This window comes from Equus asinus, chromosome 2 (assembly GCF_041296235.1).
Source record: "Equus asinus isolate D_3611 breed Donkey chromosome 2, EquAss-T2T_v2, whole genome shotgun sequence".
NCBI lineage: Eukaryota > Metazoa > Chordata > Mammalia > Perissodactyla > Equidae > Equus > Equus asinus.
In genome coordinates, this window is record NC_091791.1 from 38,917,685 (window position 1) to 38,928,467 (window position 10,783).

At 41.2% G+C, this 10,783-nt stretch overlaps 1 pseudogene; it reads right to left on the reverse strand.

The window, feature by feature from the left end:
- Nucleotides 1-7,436: 7,436 nt before the first annotated feature.
- Nucleotides 7,437-8,589, reverse strand: LOC106830054 (mitochondrial nicotinamide adenine dinucleotide transporter SLC25A51-like; annotated as a pseudogene).
- Nucleotides 8,590-10,783: the final 2,194 nt, after the last annotated feature.

A 10,783-nucleotide genomic window follows, 5' to 3' on the forward strand; every position in this document is an offset into this window, starting at 1 on the left:
TCCTAACAGGTCCCAATATACGTGTTGATTCCCTCACTCCAAAGATTAGATTCTAAAAGGGGCCAATGCAAAAAATCTAGGATTATAGCACTTTGCTCCTGTAACTGAATTCATGGAGAGATGTAAGATTATCTAGAAGAATATACGGACTACAAATTTTTCAGGCTATCTTCCAGAATTACCCAAGATTTTTAGTGATGTCACACAGTGCAAAGCTATGGGTAAAAGTCTTTGGTATCTATATTTTTCCAAGTTCTTTTGATTACAAGGCACTGAAACCTAATTCCAACCAATTTAAGCTCAAAGATAGGATTTTTCAGTTCACTTAAATAAACTCCAGGAAGGATAGAGCTGTCCTCAGGTGCAAATGGATCAAGAGTTAACATGACATCAAGGTTCTCTCTTCATCTCTGTCTCTTAGCTCCACATTTCTTTCCATGTTGGCTTCATTATCTTTTACTACTTTCCTCTCCAAGTGACGAGGGCCTGGACTCATATATCAGTGTTGCTCCAATTCCAAAGCAGAAGGGAGTTCTTTCCTGTCAGCAATAGTCATAAATGTCCCAGGGAAGACTCAACTGGCCTGGCTCGGGTCAAGTATCCAACTTTGAACCAATCACTAGTGCCAAGATGATATCTAGAATAAATTGTGAGACATCCAGGATTAACTACTGTGTGACCACTTACAATATTTTTGAGCAACACCTAATGGTATGGAAATTGCTCATGATAAAGATTAAGTGGGGGAAAAAAGCAAATTTCCAAAAAGTGCATACTGTATCATCCTAATATGTAAATATTTCTTAATAAATATAAATATTACACTAAAAGGAAGAAAGGAACACAACATCTTACTGAAGCCTGAATAATCGTCAGTAGCTTTATCCTTTCTTTGTCATACTTATGTTTTCCAAATTCTCTACAATAAATATGTCCTACCATTTTAATTAGGAAAAAATATTCATATTTTTATAAAATAATTTAAATTCACACTAATACAGAGACAAATGAACAATTTAATTCCCAAACTTCTACTCTAGTAAACACAACTCAATAAATTTATCATATAGTTCAAGTTGAGCTAATTCCTCATGTACCCAGATATCCACAGTAAATTATGTTAATGATCTATATCAAGCTAACTGAGACAACTTGCTATGGAGACTATTGTCTATTTACTCAACATGTATTTGTCGAGGATCTACTGTGTGCCAGGCTCTGAGCTAAGCCATAAAGATGCATAATGAACAACTCAAACATACTCCCAGCCTCAGGAAATTTATATTCTAGTATGACAGACAAAAGCAAGAGAATTGAAAAACAAAATGAGAAATTCTTAGAAGTGCTGGAAGGAGTAAAAAGTTCATCATAAAGTGTTACAGGGTGACATGTTTGTACGGTTAGTGAAAGCCTCTCTTAGGAGGCGACATTTAGACCACAGGGAAAAGATGAAAAGCAAGGAACAACACACATAAAAGCTTGCAAGCAGAAACATGTTTGGACTGTTGTGGAACTGAAAGAAGACTAACGCCAAGTGAGCAAAGGAGCAGGGTATGGGATAAAGCCACAGAGAGATAACATCTATAAGCAGTAAAATCTGCGTACAGCTACCAAAATCATAACTGCGTTTAGAATACTTGATCTGCGGCTCTTCTCCAAAGCAGGGCCAAGTCTCTGTTGAAGCTGCTGCTTGCTTCGACAATGGAACCACTTCCTGTCTGTAAACGAAATGTTTGTCCACAAGAACTTTGATTCTTGATTTTGAGGGAGAGTCCTCATGGGTGGGCAGAAGGCAGAAGCCCAGACGAGGGTGAGAAGAGTCAGAAGAAGAAAGAGCCAAAGCAAACAGAAATTAAAGAAAAGAGAGAGAACAGAGATAAAAGTAAAATAATGAAACTTTAGAGTATTTGAGAAATGACAAATAACATTGCGACGCTAAATGGTTACACAATTAACTATAATTTTTCTCATATAATGGTCTCTTCTATCATCAATTTAATGTCCCTATAATGTTGTTCTTCTATCATTAGGAAAGAGGCAGGGCATAAATACTTAACATGTGAAATACAATGTTTGACTGTCTTTTACACCTGGGAGTGAAATCTTAAGTATATCATTTGTAAATGTCTTCTTTTTTTTTAAACCTCTGAGAATCTACATAAAATAAAATATAGTGCATTAAAAATATAATTATCAAATGGAAAGAAAGATAAAAACAAAAGAGGAGACGAGGTAAATTTTTCTACAACACCCGCCCCTACCCGCAACCACATACCCTGTCATGGACTTGAGAGAAGAACAGAACCACCCTCTCTGATTATCCAGGTAATGTAGGTAAAGTTCTGAAATAGAAACCCCTTAGCTTGTTGAGTATTAAATTAAAATTTTCCCAAGCTGTGCAAACTGTTGTTCAGTGTCTGGTATCCTCTCTCAGCCTTTTTTTAAAAAAGAAAGATGAAATAATCAACTTCATAAATTATATAAAAAGAGCTCTTCTATTCATTGAGATCAAAAAGACTAATTAGTTGAAAAACACTGAAAGACAATGAAACTGATCTTTCTTTATTGGTGCTGCCAAAAAAATTAGCATGAGCTCTGAAGTCCTGGGCCAAAGAGAGTTCTGAATTGGTTGGAAAGAAACTGAGACACAGATCTAAGTCTTATGCAGAACATTCTACTGCTCCTTTGTGGACCGTACACTGCTCCATTTGAATGAAAGCTGCATGTGGAAGTCTCCAAAAGTAAACAGAAGAGGGGAGCTGAGGAAATCGGCTAGCGACTATGCAGCCACTCCCACTAAACTGGAATCTCTTAAACGGAATAAGGAATTATTATTAAGGAATAATATCAAAAATCCTGCAAAGGCTGATATTAATTATAAGAAAACCAAATAGGCCAGATAGCAGAGAACTTTCAAAAGCCCCTTTTTCCCTGCCCTCTGCCAATGCTCAAAAAGCAGAATGGCTGAGAGTGGTCAGTCATTTATAGAACGCCTGTGATTATATAATGTTCTATCTGTTGCCCCAAATAATTGCTCTAAAAACTATCTACAATATCACATTCCTGATGAAAATCAGTCATGCTGATATGCTGAAACTGTTGATGGTTTTGTGAATCATAGAAAAATCTCGGGACGTGACAAGAGAAAATAGGATCTGAACCAACCTATTTTCCTCATTTATTATGTGGTTGGGCATGGTGTGTGGAGAGCTAGAATGGATAGAAAAGTTGGGGAGGGAGGGTGGTTGGGATATTGTAACAAGTTGGCTTGGAGATGGGCATTATCCAGCCCCTCCACATAGGAGAAAACAGGGCCAATGAAATCTCTTAAGAATCTTTCATTTCATTCACAACAGAACTCCAAATGGTCACAGCTACTGAAACAGAAGGAGCAGTGTCTGCTAACTGAAATAACTCATGTTTCCGTATCTTCATTTCCCCTCCAGTACCCAAGTCAAGGCTCTACAGAAGGGCAGTCAATAAGGTTTGGACGAACAAATTCGTTGAACCAAACTGACAGCCAATTTGCAGCATTCAGACCAGACACCTTTGGTTGCCTCAAATGAATGACTTGGGGCTCTTGGCATATGGATAATTACTTCTGCTCCCCACTCCTTAGCACTGATGTACCTCAGGTGGAGTTGCCACAGCCTAGACCTGAGCCTTGTAATGCAGGTAACTCTGATGAAGAGAGAAGCACATAGGAAATCATGCCAGACCTGTGTCCTCAACTTTACATCCTGTGAGAATGCTTAAGGCCTTGAAGGTTTTGACTATCATCTTGTAGGCCTTTAGGAGAGCATTATTTTATTAATGCCTTATATTGTTGGAATCCCAGTGTGGAAAACCAGCATATGTGGTACTGAGATACCATTGGATTCCTTGATGTACCAGGCTTCTACCATGCATTAAAAATAGGATTCCACATTTTAATGACAACTTCGAAAAATGATCTACATAATGAAATGGATACTCCCTGTCTCTGTGGTCATTCAACTTTAGGTAGGTCTGATGTTTGCTTATCAAGTATCTCATTACAAGTGTACATAAAGAAAAATACCATGGAGTTTGTGCTATTACTCCAGTCTTGATAATATGTCCAAGTCTGCTAATATGACCAAATCACAACTTCTGAAGCTACAGAGATTTGGTCTGTGTCAGGCCTCCAAGGAATTTATTTTATTCTTGGGGACACCGATGGACATGGGGGTCAGAGAGTATGTTTGCTTTGTTTATGTTTTTTTTTTTTGGACTTAACAAAAAACTTCATTCCAAACAGAATTACCAAAAGAAGCATGTTAACTCTGAAACTTTTAACAGATTGCATTTAAACTCATAGTCACCAAACTCAAAATATCAAACAAAATACAAACAAAAACAGCTTTGTGTGCTTAACCACTTTTAATAATGGAACTAAAAAAATCCTTAAATGTCAGGAGAAGGCTGTTCAAGTCTTTGATACGCATTTACATACACGTGAGGAAACTAAGGTGATTAATTTAAAGGAAGTCAAGTCTGAGTGCTTCCTGTCTTCACACAGGCCTCCTGTCCACCGCCCCCTGACCGCGTCCTCACTGCAGCACGGCGTCCACACGGAGCCGGCGCCGGCCAGCAGGACTGCCCGCGCGACACCCTGTAGACCCCACTTCCTACTTCCTGTCGACCCCCCCCGCCCCCCCCCCACCCCGTCACCCCTTCTTCGGCTGCACAGCCCTGTAACTGAGAATCACCACTGTCATCGGGCTAGGGAGTCTCAGATCTGCAAAGATGATACATGTCCCCAGTTCTGCTTTATTGCACAGTTCACAACATACAGCAGGTGATTCTAGAACCAACCATACGGTAAGGTGAACATTGACTACTGAGACAAAACATCAACTCTGCCTCCAAGTACAAATGAAACAAGGACAGAACTGCCACCAGACAGGGGCTGGCTTTCCCCCACGGTGCAGTCCTGAGGGCTCATGGCACTCGGAGCGTGTCAAATGCAGAGCCCAGAGCCACTTCTGGTGGCAGCAGACACGGAGCACACGATGCAAGACGAGGCGCCATCTGCGCCGCGTATGTAACAGAAAGGCCACTTTTAAAGCTTTTCAGATAAAGTTACTCGATGTTTGCCTTTTCAAGACTATTACTACACTAGGTCACACTGAAGGTAACAACAGTTCGAATCTCTTATTAACAACACATTTTGACTTATTTTAAACGCCAGACAAAGCTGTTGGCTCCCACAAGTTCTGAATATGTTGTTAAATTTAATAAGTCTATATAGGACAACACAAAACCATCCTTGGTAATGTATTTGCAGTTTGGTCTTCAAAAGCTGTAAAAAGTGACAAAGAAATTCAAAAATATGATGAGTTAAAACCAGTAAAAATATCGTTTTTTAAATGCCACATATTTGAGACAGCAGAAACCAAGGCATCCTCCTCTGAATTCATTCGTATTTCCCAGAAGTGCCTTGGAACTCAGATTTCTGTCAGCTGCGTGGAGTGTGTAGACAAAAGGAAGCCCTGTAGAACCAAGGCCTCGGCGGCCAGTCCCGGGCGGCGCCCCTGCCCCACGCAGGGCACCTGGACACGCAGCGCTCAGGGACACATGCCCGCGAACGAGGCCGCAGGCCCCACGGTGCCCTCACTGTCCACTTCTGAAACTCAAGCCCCTTCAAATCCTGACTCTATTCAATCAGCCAAAGGATGCTCCTCACACTTATTAGGTGTCAAGGGCTTTTCTGAAATCCTTACATCTGCACCTCGGTTTCTAAAGTGAAGCGCCACTTCCAGCACAAGCCCGTCCGCCATGTGCTGGGAAGCTGCAGGCCCCACCGCCACCTGTCTGGAAGGAGAGTGCTCAGCATGTGACAGGCCACACTGTGTTCAGAGGCTAAAGGTCTTTTTTGGACTATCTGCTCAGAAATTGAGGAAACTACCAACTGAGAGCCTGATTTTATTTTGGTCAGTATGTGCACATATTCAGATGCAATTGTCCAGAATGAAGAAAAACCGGTTCATAAGAAGCCCAACTGCCCTGCCATGTCCCATGCTGGCAATCTTAACTACACAATCTGTACAGAGGGGGACTTTTACAAGACTGATGAACCACTTTTCTAGGATGCTTCGTATGTTTTATTAGTTACTCAATCGATGTTTGAGTCATTTTGCCTCATTTGTCTGGAAAAACCATTGTGAACCCTGATTCCTTTGATAAGTAGGCATTGGTCTGTGAGGTGAGGGATGAGTATCTGTCCAGCTCTTACCAACTTCTGGAATTTAAAATTAACCCTTCAAACATCTTTACTTAGATCTTATCCTCTCAAACTGTCTTATTGTTTTAATGACAAAAATGGTAAAAACTGGGTTCCCAAAATATAAAAATCCTAGAAAGCTTAATTATTTCCGAGAGTAAAATAAAAAAAGACAGCTACCACTGCGGAGTGAAAGGTGCCCCGAGTTTTCCCCTCCCCTGGAAAATTTAGAAACCAGAAAAATCTGGGCTCCTGTTAACAGACTTCCAAAATAAAATTTTATGAAAGTGGTTTCTTTCTTTCAAAAGGAGAATTTCAAGAGAACAGGATACTTGAACATGACAAACTGCTACTCAAAGAAAAAAACCTCTTTGATAAGTTGGCAACAAAGAAACCAAGCTAAACCGAGTTTGATTTATATGCAATTAATATGAAACTGAACAGGGTGAAATGCCTGTAACAAAATTTAAGTCTCCCCATCTTTTGGCAATGAAATAAGTGAAATTAACAGAAGGATATTTTGGAAGGGTTTAAGGTCACATTCAGAATTACACAAAAAACTTTCAAACCTAGAAGGCAAACTGGGAGCTTTCATTCGCTGCTTGCATCAACCATGTCTAAAAAACAAAGTTTAGATAAAGACTATCCCAACAGGTGCCTAGTTTCAAAACTAACACAAGCAATTTATCATGAAACACCTACACCTGCCAGCTGCTTCTTGTCGCTGTTCCCCCCGTCCTACCATGCACACACTCCAGGTGAATCAAGCCTACTCTGCAGCTCACCTGAGGGCGGAGGAGGACGAAAACGGAGTAATGGGGGTCAGCCTGAGAAATCAGCGGGCCCTAAACGCCTTTCCTCTGGCTGCTCATGGCCACTTACGTTTCAATACAGAAGGTTTAAAGACTTTTGAAGAAGAAAAAATCTTGGTTATTAGTTTCCTTGTCAAAAGCCATCAGATGGACAGCTATTAACCAGGCAATGAGCCTCAAGGTCTCAGATAACAATAAAACAAAACAAATCCCTCAAGTTCTCCTACTGAAACCTTTTATTCTGATTCGTTGGTGCTTAAGGGAAACAGCGTGCTCGTAATTCCTTGTGCCCTGGACTGACGACACCAACTCGTCCTGGCCAATTAGGAATGAGGCCAAACCGCATTCTTCTTAGAGGTCTATTCAAGTGATAAATGGCACTTAACTGACTTCTTTCATATAATCTTTAACAAGAACTCGTAAATCGCATTGATTTTGCCCCAAGAGATGAGGGACCAATGGTAATTCAGATGGGCACCTCTGAAAAGATCTGTCAGTTTCCTGTCCCGTTCTAGCCAGAGTTTTTGGAAAACCTTGGGGAAAGACTGAAACTCCCCACCAATATGAGACTGAATGCGAGTTTTTACGACATTAACTGGAAAAAACAAGATTCCCAGCACAGCCCCCAACAGGCCTCCACAGATAAAATCGTTGACCAGATGAGCACTGTGAGTTGTGGCGGTCGGCAGATGCTCCTTGATGGGCCCTCAAAGGCCAAAAAAAAAGGACATTGCTGAAACCATTACGGAAAAGAATGGGCACCAAGCCTCGATAATGCTCTTTCATCCCATGGCATTTCAGCGCCTTGAACGCGTGCTAGGTGTTTCTAAATTTGTCATGATGCTTGTGGTCTTGAAGCAATGTCTGAACTCTTTCCAGTGGAGTGAAGATCGCTTCTGTTGTCCCTGCCAGTTACCGCTGCCATGCTACGGGTTGCAAACTCCGGGGTACTGACATGTTTATGGAGAAGGCAAGATAAATCCTCATAGAGCCCAAACATCAGTGCCAGCGTGTCGTCTTCTGCATCGAGGGGGGAAGGATTCCGCGGTATAAGTTTCGAAATCCATCCCTCCTCGGCTGAAGGACTGCGTCCCGCGTCCTGATCCCATACAGCTGCCGCCGGAAGAGGACCTTCTGAATGGGGAAGGTGATGGCTATATTGTTGAAGGCTGCACAGCAGCCACACAAGTAATGCTTCATTCCACCAACGTGTGCAATATGAGGTGCTATGTCTTGTTTCGAAGATGTTAGGAGTGGCGGCCTCTTTTCATGAGCTTCAGAATCCATGTTGCTTAAGATCTTTCTTCCTCATGAAGGATCTTCTTTAACCTGCAACACCACGTGAGCCTGGTGTTTTGGGAGATGGCAGCTTTTTGATAACTTTCTCAATTTCTTCCATGTTACTGGTCTGTCAGGTTCTCTCTTCTGGAGTCAGTTGTGGTAAACAGATTTCCATCGCCGCAGGCGCCCGGCCCCACGCCCGGCAGCCGCCCGCCCGCAGGTCGGCGAGAGCCCGAGCCCGGGAGCAGCGCCCGCGCAGGCGCCTGTTTATGTTTTTAATTACGAACGGCAGACGTCCATTGAAAAGTAAAATTCAAAACTCCTTAAAATGAGTACATGAAGCCAAGAACCGGGACCCTGAAAATGTATTCCATTGAAGGACGAGACCCTTCTCGGTGGAAGGGATACTGGACAGGCTCCAAATGTTGGAAGTTCAACATGTTGCGACACATGTTGCAAGTACTGTAACAGAAGGCTCAGGCCTGCCCCTGGGAGAACTGTCTTTCCTAGACCCCAGGGTCCAGTAGGATGACCCCCCGAGGGGTGCTCACTTTAATTCTAATTTTCTATATCATTACAATTCACTCTAAGGAGAAATTGAATTTTTAAGGTCAAAGAAGAGGGCCCCAAGCTGTGAGGGTTCCTTCAAAAGTATTTTTCCTTCATTCAAGATTCATTTTCTCTTGTCATGCCTTGGACCAGAGAAGACTGGAAGATGCTGCCAGAGCGCTCTGGCATTCCTCTGCCATTTGGGATGAGGTTAGAGAATACTCGGCTCTTGTCCTGGTGAACAATCACTTCATTTCCAGGGGTAAATTGGCTCACAAAGAAAAGTAATATTGCCCTAAGTTCTCAGTGTAAGAAGCAGTGGAGGAAGGAAAATGGGGAAATTCTTGAAATTCTCCCTCCAGCCCATGATCTGTAGAATACAGCCAAGCCAACAGAGTGGTAGATGGTGTTTTGCGTGTGTTTAGTTTCTCTGTGCCTCATGTTTATAGCTCAAAGCTGCCTTGCCCTGGGAGATGTACCCTGCCAAATTATCAGGCAGAGTTTAGCCTGATATTTGTTAAATAGGTTTTCTCTACTAGCCTGTGGATAAATGTAAATAAATATAATAGGATGCATTTATTTATGAAATGGGACAATGCCAAAGAAACTACTGCCAAAATGACTTCCAGGGGATTTAGATTAATTTGCATCACTCATCCTATGCCTGACGCACATTGAGAATGTCTGCGTCTTATCTATAGCAAAAAAAAAAGAAAATCGTAAAAATCATATTAAGGTATCTAATATATTATCTTTCTGAACTCTCATAAGAGATTTTTCTCACTCTTTTAACTGCTACATCTAAATAGTCAAATGATTATTAATTTTTTATAATTATCTTATATAATATGTTAAGATCTTATGGCTGAGAACCATATCTTAGACTTCAACAGCACACTATCAATAAATTAAAAAGCTCTATGAAAACAAATTATTCAAGTTAGATTCCTTTGCCAAAGTATATACTGGCATTAATATACTGACATTAACTTGGTATTTAAATTGGTTTCTGTGCTCTTTTCTTGAGACAATATCTTGCTTTTACCTCTGTAATCAAAAGTGTCTTTTCCTCAGAGCACATGGTTTAATTATGCATTGGCATTGTTGATGGAAAAGGGAAAGATAGCAAGTAATTTGCTATATAATCACGACTTAGTAGCTCTTAAAATGACAGTGTATTGAGGAACATCAATAGCAATGTCTAAATGTACTAGAGTGCATAGGAAATACCCTGCTAATACTCAGATTCAAATGCTTTTCTTTTCTAGACAGCATTTGAGTAGAAGGGAGAATATTCTCTTAATCTCCATTGACTATTCAATCCTGAATCCAACTGAGGATTACTGAAAGTTTCGATGAAGAGTTTAATAAAGGAGGGTTCTGCCTAGGGACGTGCCATTCATTCATTCAGAGAATATTTATGTAGCACTTAAGGTTCAAGAACCAACTTCTAGGAAAATCTAGAACCTAGAATGGACATCTATTTCTGTGGTCAGTCTATTTTCTCAGAGGTCACATAAAATTGGGAGGTGAAATTCCTACAAAGGCAAAATAACTTGGTGATTAATATTGTGGGCATAGAGTTAGACTTTTGTTGTTAGTGTTGTGAAGTTGGTTCCAACTCCTAGTGACCCCGTGTAAGGCAGAGAGGAACTCTGCCTCAGTCTTGCGCCATCCTCTCAACTTGCAAGGCTATATCAGACAATGCTCCACTGCTATTCATAGGGGTTTCACGGCCAATGTTTTTGGAAGTGGGTGGCCAGGTCCTTCTTCCTAGTCTATCTTAGTCTAGAAGCTCCACTGAAACCTGTCCACCATAGGTGACCCTGCTGGTATTTGAAATACCAGTGGCATAGCTTTCAGTATGACAGTAACACACAGCCAGCACAGTGTGACA